This window comes from Schistocerca americana, chromosome 2 (genome assembly GCF_021461395.2).
Source record: "Schistocerca americana isolate TAMUIC-IGC-003095 chromosome 2, iqSchAmer2.1, whole genome shotgun sequence".
Taxonomy (NCBI): Eukaryota; Metazoa; Arthropoda; class Insecta; order Orthoptera; family Acrididae; genus Schistocerca; species Schistocerca americana.
Genome location: NC_060120.1, coordinates 365,948,252 through 365,971,216, shown reverse-complemented (window position 1 = coordinate 365,971,216; position 22,965 = coordinate 365,948,252). Strand labels below are relative to the sequence as shown.

The 22,965-nt window shown below is 43.8% G+C and overlaps 1 non-coding gene across 1 annotated transcript; it reads right to left on the bottom strand.

The window, feature by feature from the left end:
* Positions 1 to 10,366: 10,366 nt before the first annotated feature.
* Trnas-uga lies at positions 10,367 to 10,441 on the bottom strand. Its single transcript has one exon. It is a non-coding gene; the product is annotated as a tRNA-Ser (tRNA).
* Positions 10,442 to 22,965: the final 12,524 nt, after the last annotated feature.

Here is a 22,965-nt window from a genome sequence, read left to right as displayed (position 1 = left end):
TAATATATATTTTAAATCTTATTCAGTTCCTCGCTAGTAGGTTTCATTCGTAATTATGACTATCGTTCTTATTATTGTCATCAATGGATGAGTGGTTATTCATCCGGCCTCTCATATCCAAGTTCACGTATTTAGAGCTGCTTAATTTTGATAGTTCTTTCTTTCTGAGTTACTACGCCATGTCATATTTACAGCATCTGACCGGGGATCGGAGTTTCTGAGATTTACTGCTACTAAAATTCGGTCATTATAGACACCTTGACGATGGGTCATGAAATCTCGTACTTCGTATGTTGAAAGAATAGCCCTGGCAGCTGCAGCCCTGTTGTCAGTTCAGCTGCGAAGGGCAAAGACTGCCACAGCTAAGTGACTGGAAAAATTGTCGTCTATAGAGCTGCGAAAACAATGAGAAGTCCCGATAGAGACTTATACAATATCGAGTGATTTGATTAGTTGTTGTAGACACGAAGAGTAGCTGTGACAAACACACTTTGAATAGTCGGGACTCTCATGTCACCTTGTAGACTATCTGATTAAATACATCCGAACACGCAGTGTAATATGGAATTGACTGCTAGATGCCACGATAGATGTATCCACCAGTATAAAAGGAGGCGGAGAGTAGTGTGTTGTCAGCACAGGAGCAGTAACAACATAATTGGTCTTTCAGGAGATGTTAGTGACTTCGAACGTGCACTGGTCATTGGAAGTCACCTGAGTAACGAATGTATCAAGAAAATGTCCCCCTTAAGAAGCTGTCCCATTCGACTGTTGATGATGTGATTGTCAAGTGGAAACGCAAAGGAGCAACCACAACTGGATCAAGAGCAGGCAGATCTGATGTACTGACTGAAAGGGGATATTGCAGAGGGTGGTTGTAAAGAATTGCATGAAATCAGCGGCAGGAATGAATCGTGAATTCCAAATACTACTAACAGTCCAACTCACACAATAACCGTGCGTAGTGAGTCAAACAGAACGGGGTAGAATGGTCGAGGAGGTCCCCGTAAGCCACAGATTTCTGTACTCAGTGCTCAACGACGCTTGAGGTGGTGTAAAGACAGACGCCACTTGGCAGTGAATGTCCGGAAACGAGTATTGAATAACGCTACCGTGTAGCAATGCCATGGAGGTGTTTGGGTTTGGCGAATGCCTAAAGAGCGTTATCTGCCACCAAATGCGGTATCAACAGTGAACTACGGAGGAGATAGTCTAAAAGTATGGCCGTGCTTTATGCGCTTTGATGTGGTCACCTTATTGCTTTTAAAATAACGCTAAATGTGGAAGGATATGAACACATTTTACAGCATCGTGCACTGTGCTCAGTATAGGAACAGTTCGGAGACAATGATTGCTTGTATCAGTATAACAATGCAGCCTATCATGAAGTAGCATCTATGAGACAATGGTTCGTGGGCAATATTCAATTGAAACAGACTGGCCTGCCCAGAATCTCATCTCCGCCTGAAGCCAATGGATGACCTTTAGGATGTTTTAGAACGCTGACTTCGCTTTAGATCCCAGCGTCCATCTCTGGTCTCATCTCTAGAGGAAGAATGGCTGCAACTCTTCCGCCGACCCCGAGACACATGGTTGAAAGAGTCTCCAGCACAGTTCCAGCCGTCATAAAGACGAATGGCGGACATATCCCGTATTATTGTTCACTTATACACTGAAGCGCCAAAGAAACCGTTATAGACATGCGTATTCAAATACAGAGATATGTAAACAGGAAGAATACGGTGCTGCAGTCGGCAACGACTATATAAAACAACAAGTGAGTGGCGCAGTTGTTGGATCGGTGACTGCTGGTACAATGGCGGGTTATCATGGCTTAAGTGAGTTTGAACGTGGTGTTATAGTCAGCGCACGAGCGATAGGACATAGCATCTCCGAGGTAGCGATGAAGTGGGGATTTTCCCGTACGACTACTTCACGAGTGTACCGTGAATATCAGGAATCCAATAAAACATCACATCTCCGACATCGCTGCGGCCGGAAAAAGATCCTGCAAGAACGGGACCAACGATTATTGAAGAGAATCGTTAAAAGTGACAGAAGTGCAACCCTTCCGCAAATTGCTGCAGATTTCAGTGCTGGGCTATTAAGAAGTGTCAGCGTGCGAACCATTCAACGAAACATCATTGTTATGTGCTTTCGGAGCCGGAGGCCCAGTCGTGTATCCTTGATGACTGTGCCACACAAAGCTTTACGCCTCGCCTGGGCCCATCAGCACCGACATTGGACTGTTGGTAGCTGGAAACATGTTCCCTGATCCGACGAGTCTCGTTCCAAATTGTATCGAGTGGATGGACGTGTACGGGTATGGAACAACCTCATGGATCCACGGACCCTGCATGTCAGCAGGGGACTGTTCAAGATGGTGCAGGCTTTGTAATGTTGTGGGGCGTGTGCAGTTGAAGTGATATGGGATATCTGATACGTCTAGATCCGACTCTGACAGGAGACACGTACGTAAACATCCTGTCTGATCATCTGCATCCATTCATGTCCATTGTTCATTACGACGAACTTGCGCAATTCCAGCAAGAAAATGCGACACCCCATAAGTCCAGAATTGCTACAGAGTAGCTCCAGGAGCTCTCGTCTGAGTTTAAAGACTTCTCATGGCCACCAAAATCACCAGGCATGAACGTTATTGAGCATATCTTGGGTGCCTTGCAACGTGCTGTTCAGAAGAGATCTCTCTCTCCCCCCCCCCCCACCCCCCCGCCTCCCCCTCGTACTTTTTACAGATTTATGGACAGCCTTGCAGGATTCATGGTGTCAGTTCCCTCCAGTACTACTTCAGACATTACTCGAGTCCATGCCACGTCGTGATGCGGCACTTCTGCGTGGTCGCGGAGAACCTAGACGATATTAAGCAGGAGTACCAGATTTTTAGCTCTTCTGTGTGAATGTCTGGGTACTTTTGATCAGCCGGCCGAAGTGGCCGTGCGGTTCTGGGCGCTGCAGTCTGGAACCGCGAGACCGCTACGGTCGCAGGTTGGAATCCTGCCTCGGGCATGGATGTGTGTGATATCCTTAGGTTCGTTAGGTTTAACTAGTTCTAAGTTCTAGGGGACTGATGACCTCAGAAGTTGAGTCCCATAGTGCTCAGAGCCATTTGAACCATTTTGAACTTTTGATCAGATAGGTTACTATTCCCTGTTTCTTATCAGAAGCCGCGCCGGATTAGCCGAGCGGTCTAAGGCGCTGCAGTCATGGACTGTGCGGCTGGTCCCGGCGGAGATTCGAGTCCTCTCTCGGGCATGGGTGTATGTGTTTGTCCTTAGGATAGTTTAGGTACGTTAAGTAGTGTGTAAGCTTCGGGAGTGATGACCGTAGCAGTTAAGTGCCATAAGATTTCACACACATTTGAACATTTTTCTTATCAGAAATATTTAAACCTCGTATTTGGCGTCAAATTATTCAGGTAGCGGATAATGAAAAAAAAATGGCTGGAGAGCAATCATTGAACTATCAAACGGTAGCCGAACGTTGCTTATTGTTTTCTGATTGCCCGTTAGTCTTACAGTTCGTTAGTTTTCTGTTACTGTGTAAGAACGCCGGATGGACAGAGATGGGGGCAAGAGTTGGGACGGGCAAATCCCATTACCCGCATGGGGCAGAAAATATGCGGAGCCTTCTTAGCAGAAATAGCGACTGTTGTCACTGGACTTGTTTAGTCGTCCACCAGTAATAATCGAAGGTGCAGACTCGATTTCAGAACTCAAAGTCTGGGCGCTTCGTAGCTTCGATGTGGCTGTTTAGGGCCGGACAGTGCCGGAGCTTTGCGAGACAGCCGGTGTGCCATCAGCGAGCCGCGCGTCGTGAGAACGCGCCCAGGCGGTGCGGGCAGGGTAGGTATGGGCTCCAGGCCACTGCGGCTGCGGCTGCGGCGGCGGCGGCATTCTTGCACTGGGCGTGACCACTTTCGCCGCGTGGCACCAGCTGTCCCGGCCGGGCCGCGAACTGCACGCACGCCGCGCCGCGCAGCGGTCACTCGTAACCGGAGCACGCCCGGCCCTGCCCGGCCAGGTGGCCCCAATTCTCGTTACAGAATGCCGCCAGGCCGTTGCGCACTCGCCGGCTCACCGGCCAGCCCCCTGCACGCTGCACGCCGGGGACACATGCCGCCGAATCCCTGCCTTACCTCATTGTTGCTCGGACAAACAAAGGTACTCAAAGGCCGAGCGATCACAAACCTCTGCAAAGAAAAATCCAGAATACTTCCAGTAAGAGTATGTCATCAGTTCTCGCTCAAAATTTATAGCTGGAGTGTCCTGACAAAGACCGTGTGAGTCCAAGTCTTGTGTCAAATTCATTTTGGTCAGTAGATCTCTAGGATTAGCTGCCTGACTCAGCTTCTCGGCTTTAAATATTTGCCTTGAACTGAGCACCACCCAGAGGACACATGTGACATAAGAAATGACACAGACGCTAATTCATACAAATTATAGAAATGGATATACAAGGTGACAATTATTAAATTATGTGAAATAAAATCGTCATCTACTTCTGAACGGCTTACGTTAGGACGTTCAAACTGCACGCGGCCGCGGAGCATGATGGGAATTAGTATGCACTATATTGTTTGATTTAGTGACGAAGTCCACTTTCATTTGGATGGGTTCGTCAATAAGCAAAATTGGCGCATTTGAGGGACAGAGAATCCGCATTTCGCGATCGAGAAGTCTCTTCACCCTCAACGGGTGTCTGTATGGTGCACAATGTTCAGTCACGGAATAACCGATGCCATATTCCTTGATGCCACAGTGACTACCGAAAGGTAGGTGGCGGTTTTGGAATATGATTTCATTCCAATTATCCATAGTGACCCTGATTGAGGCAAGATTTGTTTCATGCAAGACGATCCCATCGAAGCAGGAGAGTGTTTGATGCCCTGGAGGAGCACTTTGGGGACCGCATTCTGGCTCTGGGGTACCCATAGGCCACTGGCATGGTCCTCGATTGGCACCATATTCTCCGGATGAACACATGCGACTCTTTTTTGTGGGGCTGTATTAAAGATAACGTGTACAGCAATAACCCCAAAACAATTGCTGAGCTGAAAACAGCCATTCAGGAGGTTATCGACAGCATCGTTATTACGACATTTCAGTGGATCATGCAGAATTTCGCTGTTCGTCTGTGTCACATCATCGCCAATGGTTGGTTGGTTGGTTTTGGGGTTTGATGGGGGCTAAACATCGAGGTTATCAGTCCCCTATTCCAAACAGGCATAGTTGTAAAAGGCCTATACAGTAAAAGCGTAACCCCTGCACCCAGAGGGAGGGAACACCAAGGGGTACAGAGCTAAAATGAACACCGCAAGAACACAAAATAGAGGACTCTTAAAAGGAGCAGAGCAAATAGTTGACGAGGGTAAAACAGACTACAGTGGTTGATAGATCAGGTAAAAGGTCAACCATTCAACTACAAACGAAGAACCTCCAGCTGGAAAGCATTGATAGAGGTAACAACACAACTTGTTACCATAAAAGACACTATTTGGGTATCCGCGTCACAATTAAAAGACGCTGGAGTAGGTGTAGCCTGAGAAATCATGCGAGAGCGCCCACACTAGAGTGAGTGATAAAACCCAGCTGCACGGATAAAACGTAAAACTTAGCTATAGAGGCATCGCCACCTAGAATTAAAGGAAGTGCAGCTGGTAAATTAAAGGACTGCCGCAAGGGGGCTATAAGGGGGCAGTCCATCAGAAGATGACCACTGTCAGCCCTGCATCACAGCGACACTTGGGAGGGTTCTCACGGCGAAGGAGATAGCTGTGGGTCAACCGCGTTTGTCCAGTTCGGAGACGGCAGAGAACAACTGAGTCCCTACGCGTGCTCCTCAAGGATGAGTTCCATACGGCCGTGGACGACTTTACTATGCGGAGCTTATGTGGCGTGTTCAAGACAGACATTTCAGAGCTCCAGACATCGCGGACCTTGCGATGTAGGGCTGACCGGAGGTCCCTTTCCACGAGACCAAGCTCCAGGGGCATCGCCAATGATGGCAGGCATATCGAACATGTCATAATCTAAATCCGAATAACTGTAGTGACTTTACATGTTGAATAAAGTATCTGTATGCCATAGTTTGTAACTAATTTACGTTTCCTTCCATATAGTTCAATAATTGTCGCCCTGTATGTAGTATGATGCATGTTACACATCTCCTCCTAAACCACAGGACCGATTTCAACCAAACTTGATACACGTAACAGGTCTATTTACTGTGTGTAAAGAATCACTGTAGGGGTAAGAACCGCCTACCTATGAAAGGCGTAGGGGTGGGCGCGAAAAAGCAGTGTCGTCCTCGACGCCAGAATACCCATACTTTAGTCAACCAGTATTTGAGAATGAGAGCACTTACAGACTTGCAACAAACTTCACACATAATTTTTCAACCTTAACCAAACTTTGTTTCACTGACGACCGTCACAAAATGATGAAAGCAAAATACGTTTGGCGTTTACTACATTTTCGCTGTTCATGTAATAAATCTGGCACATGAAGCATGGCATTTCAATTCTGTACTTCTTTACTACTAACTCTATTCATGGCAAATTTTGCGGACAGTATCTCAAATACCAATGAATGGATCAGAAAAATTACATCACTGTACGACACTTACTTCAGGAGATACGGCTTCCTCAATAGTGAAAGCGTGAAACTACCGCATCAATCAAAACATTTTAATTTATTACTTCTTTGCTACTAACTCTATTCGCAACGCATTTCGAAAACAGTATCCACATATACCTCTGAATGTACCTACAAAAATATATCAATGTGCAACACAGTTCAGGAATGGTCACGTCAGATACTGGCACGTGTGGAAAACTGCCACATCATGCATAATATTTTAATTAATTGCTTCATTACTACTAATTCTATTCGCAAGATATTTTGCAGACAGCATCAAATGTTACTGAATGCGCCTAGAAAAATACGTCATTTTATGACACAAAGTTCAGGAGATCTCATAAACGCTGAGATGCTTGAGAAACTGCCATGTCATACATGACGCTTTGATTTATTACCTCTTTACCACTAACTCCATTCGCAACACTTTTGATAGACAGTAGACATATTCCACTGAATGTACCTGCAAACTTTGATCATTGTACAGCACATAGTCCAGGACATACTACGCCGTAATTATTAAACTGTGTGAAAATGAAACCGCCGGGCTAAATTCCCGAAATATGTGTACAATACGCGTGAAATACCTAAACATGTGTGAAATATATTTGACAAGTGCGTACGCCAACAAACCAGTGGGTAAAAAGCTTATCCTAAAACCATGGAACGATTTTTTTTTCTTTTTTGGAAATTTGTGGTAAGCTTCTATGGGACCAAATTGCTGAGGTCATCGCTCCCTAGACTTACACACTACTTAATCTAACTTACGCTAAGGACAACACATACACCCATGCCTGAGGGAGGACTCGAACCTCCGTCGAGCGGAGCCGCTGGAACGATTTCAATCAAATTTGGCACACAGGTTGATTACAATCTAGAAAGAAATACTGTGAGGGTATGAACCACCAGCACAAATAGGAGAAAGAGGAGGAGGAGGAAACCGAGAGAGACAGGGGTGGGTCAAGCGGAAAGAGAGAGGGGGGAGGCTATGGACAGAGAAAGGAAAGAGGAGGAGATGCACAGAGACAGAGGGAAGAAGAAAGAAGTAGAGAGATTGCGGAGGAGGAGTTGAACAAACAGAGGGATGAGAAAAAACGGACAGAGAAAAGGAAGAGATACACAGAGAGAGGGCAGAGGAGGAGATGAACACAGAGGGGAAAGTGGAGGAGATGAATAGGAAGAGTGGGAAATCGACAGAAAGGGGAGGAGAGGAAAGACCGAGGAGGAGGAGGGGATTGACTAAGAGAGGGGGAGGAGGAGATCGAATTAGAGGAAGGAGGAGCAGGATGGACAGAGGAGGGAAGAGCAGATAGAGAAAGGGCGAGGAGCAGATTGAAAGAGAGAGGATGGTTTAAGAGCTGGACACAGAAAGGGCCAGGAGGAGATTGATGGGGAGCTGGGGGAGGAGAAGGCGGACAGAGAAAAGGAGCGATGGAGAGAGAGAGAGAAAGAGGAGGAAAGAGGAGTAGTAGAAGACTGAAATAAATACATACCCGGGCAATGCCGCATACGTAGCTAGTTTATATATTCATGTCATATTCCTTCAAAACAGTCCAGAAAATTCCGCTATGCGAACGACTGGGCATTAGCTACCCAACACAAATCATTCGAAACAAGTGCAGGAATCCTAAGTTCTGATCAAGCTTATCTTAAGCCAAATCTTTCGTCAATGGAAGTTATAACTGAAATTAGATAAAACAGAAGTTGCTTGTTTTAATCTGTCCACTAGGCACACAGAGACTTTGATGTCTGTTGTGAAGGAGACAAACTACGTCATAACATGCATACAGAATACCGTAAAACAGGGCACTTTTTTTTAGGACATGACGCGAACATCTGCTAAGCTCAAAACCAGAAATGACTTTCTCCATAAGTTCTGTGGGACTAGTTGGGGACTGTCAGCAGAATCTGTTCGAGTAACAGCAGCCGGATCGGTGCTCTCAGTAGCAGAGTACTGTTCGTCTGGGCTGCCTGACTTAGGTGTCCATACATAGCCTACATATTCCACCTCCTGATATCAAACGGTAGAGTGCGCTACTACATGAACACCAGAATACTATTGGTAACGCCCGACCTCCCAATGTTGAACGAAAAAGAGTGAAAAAGATTGAGATCAAGATATCCCACTCTGATCACAGCCAGGAATTCAAGGTATCGACGAATGAAAGCGCTGTCGGCAACAAAACTGTCCTCCACAATGCCTTAACTGCCCCGCAAACATGGAAGCTCCCTGTACTTGACCATCCTCGGGCAATTTGGACTTCCCTAAATCGCATCCGGACAGGCCATGGAAGATTCGCAGATACTCTTCACAAGCGGGTCAACTCTTCATCACCTTCTTTTGGCTGTAGTGCGGAATGACAGACATTTACTCCCGCTAAATCAACATGTCCCGCACGTGCTTACAAGGATTCTTTTGAAGATTTCCTGAGAGTGATGACTGGTCTTGATATTCGCCAGTAGCTATTGTCTTTTGTGTTATATTTTGCTGAAGAGCTGTGCTGAAATGTTGATGCGCGGTAGTTTAGTAATCTTTGTATATGTACAGCTGTTCTTGTGATTCAAAAGTCCTTGATATATGCCACCCGAAAAATAAATAATCACTTGTGGATCTCACAAGTTAAGCTGGCAATAAAAGCTCTATTTTCATTGTTTGCATTCTTAAGCAGAGTTCTGTTGCTTAAAAAGGTAGCTCCAGATGAGATTACTTTTTCGGAAGACAATGAGAGAAAATTTTCCATTCTTCGATCACATCCCATGCCACTGTGTAAAGATTGTATCTTGAGTAGCATACGTATTTACCATTCGGTTGCTGAATCGCGTGAGTCCATCTTATGCTTACTTAGGATGGGCGCGGCCGGACAGGCTTGAATGGTCATTAGTCATAGGTTTTCTCTGTACCTCTCCTCACTTATCAAATATCAGTCAATTCCATAACTAAGACAAGATCTAATACGTCTAGCATCATGACTATTCCTATGCAAAGCAGTAAATCAATCTCCATCAAAAAATACGACACAGGAACAAACTGCTCAGTAACTCGCGGTTGTTGAAGAGAAGATTAATGCTAAACCTTATAACATCGACGTAGCTTCCACCCGGTGTATTCCAACTCTCTTCCTTCTGTTCAACAGCGGACCAGTGTTCCTGTCACATTGTCAGCTCTAGCACAACTTCCCAAATCGCTGTCTACAAGAGGCAGTCTAACGAAAACGACACAGATGAAAAAGCCGGCCGCGGTGGTCTCGCGGTTCTAGACGCGCAGTCCGGAGCCGCGCGACTGCTACGGTCGCAGGTTCGAATCCTGCCTCGGGCATGGATGTGTGTGATGTCCTTAGGTTAGTTAGGTTTAAGTAGTTCTAAGTTCTAGGGGACTGATGACCACAGCTGTTAAGTCCCATAGTGCTCAGGGCCATTTGAACCATTTGAACAGATGAAAAAAAAGGGAAACTGTTAATTATTTCAAAAATTATCGCCATAATTGTTAAAACATTTATCCCACTGTGAGATAATATAGTCTATGCCTTCATGCGAAACTGTTTGCGTTTGCTTACAGAACCATGATTGCACCCAGGCGTGCACTTCTTCGTCTGAAGCAAATCGATGACCATGAATGTCTTTCTTCAAGACTCTTAAGATTTGGAAATCGCTGGCGATGTCAAGATCGGCAGCCACCTTTTAACTGAAACTTCCTGGCAGATTAAAACTGTGTGCCCGACCGAGACTCGAACTCGGGACCTTTGCCTTTCACGGGCAAGTGCTCTACCAACTGAGCTACCGAAGCACGACTCACGCCCGGTACTCACAGCTTTACTTCTGCCAGTACCTCGTCTCCTACTGGGAAGTAAAGCTGTGAGTACCGGGCGTGAGTCGTGCTTCGGTAGCTCAGTTGGTAGAGTACTTGCCCGCAAAAGGCAAAGGTCCCGAGTTCGAGTCTCGGTCGGGCACACAGTTTTAATCTGCCAGGAAGTTTCATATCAGCGCACACTCCGCTGCAGAGTGAAAATCTCATTTTGGCACCTTTTAACTGTTCGAGGAATCAACGCAAACACTTCGTACTTCAGTAATTTGATTCTGGGTAGGTCCACAGCTGGCACGTAATTATTAAACATGGTTCTTTCCGCTTTCTGGTGTCAAACAGTTTATTTTTCATTTATTGCGACTGACATATTTGTATTTGATGTTTCTGCCCGATGATGCGTAGTGATACCCGAAATTTCAATCGCAATAAATAAAAAATAACTTATTTGCCAGCCGTTCCGGCCGCGGTGGCCGTGCGGTTCTGGCGCTGCAGTCCGGAACCGCGGGACTGCTACGGTCGCAGGTTCGAATCCTGCCTCGGGCATGGGTGTGTGTGATGTCCTTAGGTTAGTTAGGTGTAAGTAGTTCTAAGTTCTAGGGGACTTATGACCTAAGATGTTGAGTCCCATAGTGCTCAGAGCCATTTGAACCATTTTGGGCCAGCCGTAATCGAAAACAACCATGTTTAATAATCAAATACTTCGTACTGATGATAGCGCCGAGCTTCAAAACTCTAACTTGTAGCCACCAGGCAAGGATATCCAATGATGCCTGCGTCTGATGAGTGAAAATAGTTACACAAATCAAATAATCTGCACGCATAACATTACACTCTGTTCAGTAACACATAAACGCATACAAATGTACAGAACACATACACATGGTATATATACATACGTTAATTTCTGGCTGAGATAATGTCCTCAGTGAAGGAAAATGTCTCAGAAATATAATAACTCCAGTTCCTCGGTTCTGACCAAGGTTTTTCGGAGGTTCCCCTTGCGTTTAGCATGGATGCCAGAACTGGGAAAACCCTGGTATTTATTCCCAATTGGGACTCGCTGTGACCCCTTATCAGCTCGCTTGATACCTGGCTGAATAGAACCACCTCTCTTTAACCGGCCGGATCTATGACATTTTTTGGAGTATAGATGAAAAGGTTTAAAAAATAAAATAAAATAAATAAAAAATAAAAGAAATTTTACATCTGTATCTTGTTACGGGACAGTTTTTTCGAAAACTGCTCCATAACCTAATTACTAGCTCACTATCCAAAATAGACTATCCAAATTAATGCAAATTACTAGTGACACATAAAAGTGCAGATATAACTGAACCAAACACCAATGATTGCAAATCTAATAGGTTCTTCTCAACTTCATTTCTTTGGTGAAGAAAATGTCTTATGTTTTTCTGTAAGCTGAATCCACTGACTGACTGTGCGAAAGTAAAGGACGCAGAGGTACATCGGCAAGAAAGTCATAAAACTGTTTGCAGCTAACAGGCTGAGCCCCGAACCTGGTACAACGGACGGACGTACGCTGTCAGAGACAAGAGCCTCGCAGAAGACTGTAAGAAGTATTCGGCGAGCTGCAAACTTCCAATGTGGGAAGCAGCGTAAAGAATACTTTCGAAATAGATACAAATTGTCAAGGGGACGAGAAATATGATGCGCTCAGAGCTGGTAGGATCTGTGGGCTCAAAGGAGGTCAGCAGTACAACGTGTTTAAACTTTGTAAGGGAGTCCCAGATTGGTTCACCAGAATTATTTCCGGAAAGGGAAGGAAGACTCCCAATTGCGTACGTGCAGCTCCTATCATTGGCCAAAACGAGAAACTACTCTCATATTGGGAAAGAAGTTCTATTCTGAGAGAGAAAAGTGTATTACTGGTTGATCACAGCAGAGTCTTTAGAAAAAGGGAGATGGTTGCTAATGTTATAAATTTCTCGTTGATCGAAATGTGGAAGGTCCTGCAATTGACTAATGAGAATCCAGTGATGGTAGAATCAGTAAGATTTTGAGGAGGAGACTAGATAAACTATCAAGTCTTTGATTTTCCTAGAGAGATATGACATCGTCTTAGGTCATCAAAAGGAAAACTTTATCTTGGAGCATCAGGGAGAATGTTGCCCTCACTTTAGAACTGCAGGGAGGGAGCACTTCATCCTAAAGGTGACCATAGATGCCAGGCTGAACTTAGAACTCTCAGCACTGCTACAGCCATCCACTGCACCCGAGTTTTAGATTGATGGCAAGCATAAGCCGCATTTGCACAAATCGTGATGAGGGGACAGCAAAATCGTTTGTTCGAAATCAGATTCTTGCTTTTCCAAATTAATTCATGGAGTCAGTTTGTTAAACTCTACATGCGCTTCGGCAGGGGAACTGGTGCTTCTGTGTACTTTTTTCGGTCTTTTCCTTAATCTGTCGTCTGTTTGAGCAATCATTGTCGGTTTACGTGGACATAGCAGATTGTATCACTTCATTCTCAATTCCACCCACCTGTGCTGACAGCTTGCTGTGTCGCTTTTATAATTCATTTGAACCTTTGTACATTTTACAAATTTTTTTTTCCCTATCCAATAATTGAAATCAAGCTGATTCATCTTAGTAATAAACAGGATTTTATCGTCAATGTCGGTTTCCTTTCGTAGTCCAAAGAAATCCCTTTCTCAGTATACCTATGTCAGCTATAGTACCCATATTACATGTTTAATTGAGCCATCCCTGTTTAAATTCAGATGCTTATTAGTTTCCAGTTAGCGACTTTGTCATAATATTTCACTTGGTCGTACGGAGAGCGGTCAGTTCACTGTATAGGTCACGGGGTTCAGATCTTGGTATCTTCTCAGGGGTATACTAAGTGCTTTATTGTAGGCTCACATTCTAATTTAACGTCTACTTGCCAGCATTATTTTTTGAATACTGGCGTTATTCTAAAATACGCAGTCGTCTTATAGGTCGACAAACGGAGAATTTGCCACTCTGGTCCAGGATTTTTCCAGATATTCGCGATTTTCTTATGTCTGCAGTCACTTTATAGCAACCAAAATAAATAATTTTGCAACTTATAGGCTAAACATTTTCCGAGCACCCGTGCTTTTCTGATGATCAGCTGTCCACTTTTTACCATTTAATCATACATTCCAAGTCAGAAAAGAAAATGAATAAACCATGACAATAACAAACTTCACGTCACTAAAATAATATTCATTAGTGGTGCTGTGTGAATTTTTGCCTTTCTTGTAGCAAGAAGGAGGTAAGAATAGTCAGTCATTGTCCTGAACTTTTGGAGATTTGTTTATCAGTGTTTTCCGCAAGGCTTTGATTGCGTGGATTTAGAGTACTGTCACAGGAATTTTGTTGGCGTCATATTTAAAGTCATATTTAAAGTATTAGTGCTTGTGCAACAGGCTGAAAAATATCGCCGTGTCCACTATTCCAAGCAAGGTTAGTGCAGGAAACTGCATTGTCTATATGAATCACTTCAAGGGAAACACGCGAGATCCCACTAGGTGCAGTGCAGTTTGACTTGACATGACGCACCTTGTATCCGATGAATGCTGGAATTTTGTGGAATGAACAAGTGTTATTGGTACACGGTAAGGGAATGTGAGGGATGCGCTTGACGATGTATGTGAAGGAAAAAGTAAACAGGGTTTCGGCACATACAAAGGCGACATTTGATGTTTAGGAGTAATTATTTAGGTAAGCTTAACGTTGGGAAAATTATTAGTGAAAAGATTTTATAATGTCTTCCACCATAAGTGTGTCATGGCAAGGCCAGTGTTAGGATTTAAATTCGTAAGGGGACATATTGCATTGGATGCATTTACACTTGGTTTCTGATCTTGCATACCACGTGTGACATTGGGATCGCTGGATACAGGTTGTTGTTATTCATACATCTGTTGTGTCAAAGTGGAGTATATGTGTTACAGTATTTAGCGCGTGAGAAAGCATTTGACGTAGCTAGTATGCGGGGACCGAACTAGAGAGGCAAGCTGGTTCAGTCATGGAATGCAGATGAACATCTAATTGGTTACCACTGGCTAGCGATCCTTTTGCTGGAAACGTATCGATTAGTCTTTAATGACAGAACAGGTGAACCGAAAAAACATCCACGGAAAGACACAGTATGCAGTAGCACTAAATCTCAGTCAGAAGACGAGTAAACTAGAAATCAGTGATCAACTGATCAGCATGACGAATACATGTATGGAAACTAAGAAAAGTGAGAATGATATGAAGGGGTAATTACAATTGCTGGAGGAACAAAGTGGTAACCAGACAGAGATAATCAAAGTTACGTCAACTGCACAAGCTAGTGGAGACTTGGTATCGAGGATCATAATTTCTAATTTACTCATCACCCCGAGGACTGATTTCATAACGTAGACTACATTAGCAGAACATATCAAAGGTAATACGTAGCAAGCCACAGAAATCCACCAGAGGACTGAGAAACTATTGTCAAACCTGATGAAACAGAATCAGGCCCAAAGTAGCGGGAATGATGAAATGTTCAGCAAAATGGAAAGGCACACTGCCAAATTGGTGGTGCAAGCCAGTTTGCAAATACCCACAAAATGTTGAAGAAAAATGGAAAGATAAAGCAAAGCAAAGAAGAGTGTAGAGTGTTTCCTCCAAGTTGAGAAGAGAGTCATTGCAAAGAAAGGCGAGCAGGTCCAGCAGATAGAAACAACATTAAAGACAATCATGCAAGTGCACCACGTCGTTACGGCAGAAATCAACAATGATTTAAAATCGGTCAAGGAGTGTCGCAGCAAGCTGAACGAGAGGTAGCTACTCTGACCGTTAAGGGATAAATATTCTTAGGTGAACGTAATACGAGGTGTGTAGAAGCTGGATGTACGAAGAATAAGGAAAACGAAGGCAGTTGTTGCTCTCCGCAGACGCGAGACTCAAATTAGCACAATAGGGAAGCCATAGAACCGGACAGAAGGTGAAGAGAAGAATTATAAGCATACTGAAAATCATACCACATTGTCGAGCTCCATCCAAAATTCTGGATTGGTCAGTTCGACAGTATAATGCCACTGCTGCGGTCGCAGGCTCCATTAATAAGTTTCATATGCGTGTTTGTGTGAGGGGAACCAGCGACAGTTTTGAGTACAAGTCGAAATCATGCAGTATTTATGATGAAATTCTGCAGGAATACCTCAACCAATATTGGTCACAAGTGCAGCTTGAACACGACAAAAGAGACATACTTGTACTACCAAAGCAATCAAATTCCAGGTTTAAACAACCTAACAGTGTACTTTAAAAGTGTGGCTACGAGTAACAACATGTTGGGCGAACTATATGTAATAAAGGATAATATACAGCTTCGTTTTGTAAAACTACCACAATAAGTGAGGAGAGAAATCGCATTAGCCAGGCGAGGCATGTGTGACATGGCTGAATTTAAGAGACTGTTAAGAAAAATAGGATTCTATCATGGGATGCCGCGCGGGATTAGCCGAGCGGTCTAGGGCGCTGCAGTCATGGACTGTATGGCTGGTCCCGGCGGAGGTTCGAGTCCTCCCTCGGGCATGGGTGTGTGTTTGTGTTTGTCCTTAGGATAATTTAGGTTAAGTAGTGTGTAAGCTTAGGGACTGATGACCTTAGCAGTTAAGTCCCATAAGATTTCACACACAGTTTTTTTTTTTATCATGGGATGAGATGATAGAACCTACCACGCATGAAGGACTAAGTGTTTAGAATGGCTGAAGCACGTGTCTATGTCGATAAAGAGACAGTTTGGTGTTAAATGTAAGAATTATCACTTGACTTAAATTTATAAGTTTTGAGTGTAATAATATCATTTGTGTTAAATTTAGGGCCGGCCGCTGTGGCCGAGCGGTTCTAGGCTCTTCAGTCCGACAACACGCGGCTACTACGGTTGCAGGTTCGAATCCTGCCTCGGGCATGGATGTGTGTGATGTTCTTTGGTTAGTTAGGTTTAAGTAGTTCTAAGTCTAGGGGACTGATGACCTCAGATGTTGTCCCATAGTGCTTAGAGCCATTTGAACCATTTTTTGTTAAATTTATGAGTTGCGTGTGCAGTATAATATTATTTTTTGAACTGGACACATTGGGATATTTTGGATGAGGTATTGGTGCCGTGCTGTAAGGGAGATTTATGAGTTTTTTTTGGAAATTAATGGATGGTCCTTAATTTGAGTTGCTCGTAGTGTGAATAGCATTTTTGGAGTCTAGGGAGACTATTAGGTATGTACTTCTCATAACAATTAGTTAAAAGGGAACATCGGATGAGATGTTCGAGGAAATTGTATGATTTTCATGTCAGTAAATCTGACAAGGAGACAGAGGTGAGGCCGCACTGAACTAAGAATGACTGAATAGAAGACAGCTGCAAGGCAGCACTGTGCCAGACGAGATATGTGTTAAAACAGGTACACTATTCGCGAGGCTGCGCTATGTGGAGAAATTTTATTTATGATTTTGCATGACGTGAGGTGCACCACGCCCAAGTATTAATTGAACAGGCCAGAAGGTGGGATGCCCTCCGCTATCATTGAGGATTAAAATGAATTGCAGGGCACGAGGTCGCACTGTGCTGTATTGAAAATACTAGAACTGAAGTGGCTCTTAACGTACGATTGGTAATTATGAGGACAGGCTGGACGCCAGGTCATGCTGAGCTGCTAAAGAACTCTTCTTGCCATGGAGGCAGATACAGTGATTCATGAGCTGACACTCGTAAGAAGTCCTTATTACTAATAGTAAATAAATAAGGATGACATAGAGGTAATCATATGGCGAAAATGAATAAATGAAGAATTATAAAGTTTTGCCTACTCAATGATTGGAATCAAGTTAATGCATCTTAGTAAAGAGGATTTTGTTGTGACCTTTGGTTTCATTTCACTGTTCGATGAAATTCCATTCTTATTATGACTATGTGAGCTGCAGTACCCATATTTCATGTTTAATTGCGGCACCCCTGTTTAAATTCAGACACTTACCAGTTTCCGTTTTGTAACATGAACTTAACGTTGAGTAGTCCGTTCAGTGTATAGGTGTATAGGTAAATCGAAATTCGAATCAAGAACAACTGCCAGCATGAGAAACTTAGAAGTAGGTAACCTTGCTGCAGCAAAGCAGTTTAAAACACTTAAGAAAGGCGAGACTTCCGGTCCAGATTGCATAACAATCGGGTTGCTTTCAGAATATGCTGCTACCATAGCTCATTATTAGCAATCATATGTAATTGCACTCTCGCAGAAAGACCCATAACAGAGGCTGCGAGTTTGTAATAGTCACAGCAATACCCTAAAAAGCAAATAGGAGTAATACGCTGAATTACAGAGAGATAACACTAACGTCAATTTACAGCAGAATTTTGGAACGTATACTGTGCTCGATCGTTATGAATCACCTCGAAGAAAACGAGACTGACAAATAGCCAACACGGATTCAAAAAATATCATTCTTATGAGACACAACTAGCTCCTTACTCTCACGAAAATATTTTGTTGACGCCAACCTACATGAACATAATAAAATAAGAGACATCAGAGCTCGCATAGAAAGATATCAATGTATGCTTTTATCACGAGCTGTTCTAGAGTGGGATTGTAGAGAAGCAGCTTAAGGGTGGTTCGATGAACCCTCTGCCAGGCACTTAATAGCGAATTGCAGAGTAATCATGTAGGTGCCGAAGTAGCTTTCTAGGTTCAGACCTTGCTAGCATCTCAGGGGTCGCTAAATGCTCAACCGTAATGTCACAACCTACAAACATACTCCCCACGCCACCACAGTTGCATAGTGGATTGTACAACGTACCTGTACCAGTCACTCTCTTTCCTTTTCCACTTGCATATGGAACGAGGAGAAAACGACTGTCTATATGCCTCCGTACAAGCCCTAATGTCTCTAATTATGTGTTCTCGATCCTTATGCGAAACGCACGTTGGCAGCAGTAGACTCGTTCTACAGTCAGCCAAAAAACCCGGTTCTCAAAATTTTCTCAGTAGTGTTTCGCGGAAAAGAACGTCTTCTTCATCCCACTGATTCCCATTTGAGTCCCTGGAGCAATTCCTTGATACTCGTATGTTAACTGAACCTCGAGGGAAAAATTCCAGCAGCACACCTCTGAATTGCTTCGATGACATCTTTAATTCGACCTGTTGTGTATCCCAAACGCTTGAGCAGTACTCAAGGGTGGGTTGCTCTATTGTTCTAAACGCGATTCATTTATAGATGAGCTACATTTTTCCAGAATTCTGCCAATAAACAGAAGACAGTCATTCGACCTCTCCACTACCGATCTTACGTGCTCATTCCACTTCATATTGCTTTGCATCGTTAGTCTAGATATTTCATCAACGTGGCTGTATCAAGCAGCACGCCGCTATTACTGTATTTGAACACTACATAATTGTTTGTCCTACTCATCTGTGTTAACTAACATTTTTCCACGTTTAGAGCCAGCTGTCTTTCATCATACCAGATAGAAATTCTGTTTTAGTCATCGTGTGTCCACCTGGAGTCACTCAACGACGACCTGTGACTGTTTATATGAACATTCATTACCCAACAACTTTTAAACCAAATGAGGTGGGATACTAAATAAGATACTGGATATACGTTCAGGAGAACTGAGGTTCATCATCCACGGATCCTTACGTACGTTGCTAGTGACTTTCCTAAATTACTACAGGAGTGGACACTTCAAACAGGATACGGCGGCTGGTTCTTTCCCCATTGGCGTCTATTTCGCCGGTGTTCGGTCTGTAACGATCTCTAATTTTTCGCCGGCCGTTGTGGCCGATCAGTTCTAGGCGCTTCAGTCCAGAACCGCGCTGCTGCTATGGTCCCAGGTTTGAATCCTACCTCGGGCATGGACGTGTGAGATGTCCTTAGGTTAGTTAGGTTTAAGTAGTTCTAAGTGTAGGGGACTGATGACCTCAGATGTTAAGTCCCATAGTGCTCAGAGCCATTTGAACCATTTTTCTAATTTTTCCTTACTTTCCCTATGAAATATGTGAAATTTGATTGGAGGTTCGCGACCATGGTAACATTTATGCATCAGTTCAGTCTGTATTGCAGTTCATTAATACCATTTTATAAAGGTTCTAATGGCTCGGTGGAGGAAAAAAAATGTTTAGCCCCATAGTATGGATGCAAAGGTCTGGATTTCGATCCCTGGTCGATACTATGATTTTTACCTGTCATTTATTTCTTTCACGTTTCGCAAGTTTATTAATGGGAGAAATGTCAAGTTGCACCATAGTTCAGAGTACACATAAAATTGTTTCAAAGGCAAGGTAAGGGCATAAAGTCATCTTCAAAACGACCATGGCTAGTAAAGGACCGTGGTGTACAAACTAACCTTCGGGTCGATGACAGCTGTAAGCTTTCGTCCAATATCTATTTTCAAAATCAAAAGAAAGTTAACACATGTGATCCCACGCTAAGACCATTGCGTAACAAGAGTGGTGCATTGTAAGAAAGTAGCCTAGATGTTCCCGATTTCCTGCTGCAGACAGTTCTGCTGCGGTACGGGTAACAGGTGCGTCTCAGTGTACTAGTGAAGTGACGTGGAAACTGAAAACGTACTACAATGCTAAAGTACGTGGAACAATACCATTCCTGCAGACAAAACGCCTGAATTTTACACGGATTCACAGTGATATTCTGCCGGTACATGGACCAAACAAAATGCGTACACCGGCAGTCAAATGGTGCCAACGATTTGGCCAAGGCCGTCAGACGTGGGTGATCGTGATCGGGAAGGAAGGCCATCGACATCGTCCTCGTGACCACTATGTCCACGCAGGGGGTGGGGGGTCACTCATGCAGCATTCGCAGGTTGACTGTAGCGGCCATTGCTCAGCAGAAGCGTGTCTCAGTAGGTAGTGATCGTTCCAAAGTACGAAATCGTCTGCAGTATCGGGAATTGTGCGCAAGCTGGGTTCCACGATCACAGTCACCTGCACACAAAGGCGCAATATTTAAAGATCAAGAGGCCTGGAAGAAAAGGTTGTTCTCCTGCAGGACATTGCAGCACCCAAAACTGCTCGGACAACACAAGCTGCTGTTGTAGAATTATGGGACATGCTTGATGCTCAAGAATTAGGAAGATTTTGGGGAACGAAAATTTCCTCTATAAACTCAACATGGGCTCCGCAAAACTCAACTCGCTCTGTTCCTCCATGTGATCCACAGCGTTGCGAACAACGGCACTCAGATTGATGCTGTGTTCCAAGACTTCAAGAAGGCATTTAATACAGTCCTGCACTGTCGTTTAATGAAAAAAAAATACGGACTTACCTAGTATCATATGAGATTTGCGACTGGATTCAGGACTTCCTAGCAGAAAGAACGTAACACGTCGTTCTTAACCAAATAAAATCGACAAATTTCGGTAACACCCCAAGGAAGTGTGACAGGACCATTACCGTTTACAATGTATACGAATGACGTAGCAGAAAGCGTTCGAACTCTTTAAGATTGTTCGCAGATGATGCATCGCCGGAAGACAGTATGAATTTGCAGAATAACCTGCAGAGGACTGATGAATGTTGCAGGCTCCGGAAGCTGACCCTGAACGTAAATAAATGTAACATATTACGCATACATAGGAAAAGAAATCCACTACGGAACAACCACACTTTTAATGACAAATTTCTGGAAACAATATCTTCCGTAAAAAATCCAAATCAATCTGAAGTGGAATGATCACGTAAAAAATGATAGGAAAAGCGGATGCCAGATTGAGATTCATGGGGAGAACCTTAAACAAATATAACTCACCCACGGAAGAAATGGCTTACATGATGCTTGTTCAACGGACTCTTGGGTGTTTTCATTTTCGTCGAATAATCGGGACACCATAGCAGAATGGAAACACCTATGGCAACGTCCGCCCCCGGTAGCTGAGTGGAAGCCGGCACGGTAGCTCAGCGTGCTCGGTCAGAGGGCTAGCTGCCTTCTATAATAAAAAAACTGAGTTAATGGATCAATAACGAACTTTAACGGATGTCTTACGACGTCCGCCCCGAGCAGATGGAACGAACTAAAGCGAGCAAAATGAGATTTAAAAAAAAGAAAAAAAGAGGGGAAAAAAAAGTGGTCAGAGCGACAGACTGTCAATCCTAAGGCCCGGGTTCGATTCCTGGCTGGGTCGGAGATTTTCTTCGGTCAGGGACTGGGTGTTGTGTTGTCCTAATCAACATTTCATCCCCATCGACGTGCAAGTCGCCGAAGTGGCGTCAAATCGAAAGACTTGCACCAGACGAACGGTCTACCCGATGGGAGGTCGTCGTCACACTTTTTTTTACCTATGGCAACAAGCAAATGTTAACAATGGACAGCTCTTTAAGAAACCGGCTGATTGTGTTCCTGGCTTTAACATCCCTCGAAGACCCTGGGTGGCACTAAACAGAATGAGAACTGGTGTCGGACGGTGCAACGAGCTGATGACCCAGTGGGGCTACGTGGACGATCCGCACTGTGACTGCGGCCAAGTACAGACGAGGCAGCACATAATCGAGTGTGAAATTCATGGTTTCCGGGACGGTTCACTAGAGGATCTGCATAGACTCACAGACTGCGCCATTTCTTGGCTTTGTAATTTAAATGTTTCTACTTAATTGTCAATTTTTTTGACAGATTACAACATGTAGGCACTATAGGTTTAAAATTACCGTAATATGTATAAGTAAATTTATGATGAATAATGTTTTGTTACATTTGTATGTTAATTAAGTTTCCCATTCTGAATGTGTATACTTTAACTCATCTGGCATATCAAAAGCAAAATAAAAATAAATAAATGGGACGCTTACCAGCTAAAACTGATAGGAGATGGAGAAGATCCTGCGAAAAGTGGCTTGTTTCTTACCGTGATAGCTTAGTCGACATGAGGGCGTTATGGAGATGCTCAACAAATCTCTTATATTAAATTACTTGTCTCGGTGTGATTTACGTCGCTTCGGGGTTTTTTAAACGTTAACAAGAATCACCCTCTCTATATATTTAGTTCTTTCTTTACTCTAGAAAATGATCTTTTTCGGAATTCATAGAGCCGGCCGCTGTGGACGAGCGCTTCTAGGCGCTTCAGTCTGGAGCCGCGCTGCTGCTACGGTCGTAAGTTCGAATCCTGTCTCGGGCATGGATGTGCGTGACGTCCTTAGGTTGGTTAGGTTTAAGTAATTCTAAGTCTAGGGGACTGATGACCTCAAATGTTAAGTCCCGTAGTGTTTAGAGCCATTTTGAAATGCATAGAGTGTGCAACTAAATAAACTAAGATTCAGCCTGAACTGTTGCATATAAGCGTCCTTACTTTCCAACACTCTTCAAACGTCTAACGCTGCTGTTTACGCTAAGCAGCTGTACTTGACACTTGACTTCATAATCCGCGAACCAAAGATGCTTATGAGCGCAGATAAGGAAGATCTACGATATCTGAGTGGTTCCAACACTACTCAGCTACTTTAATGATGCAACGAAAAAGTTATCCATGACGTAACG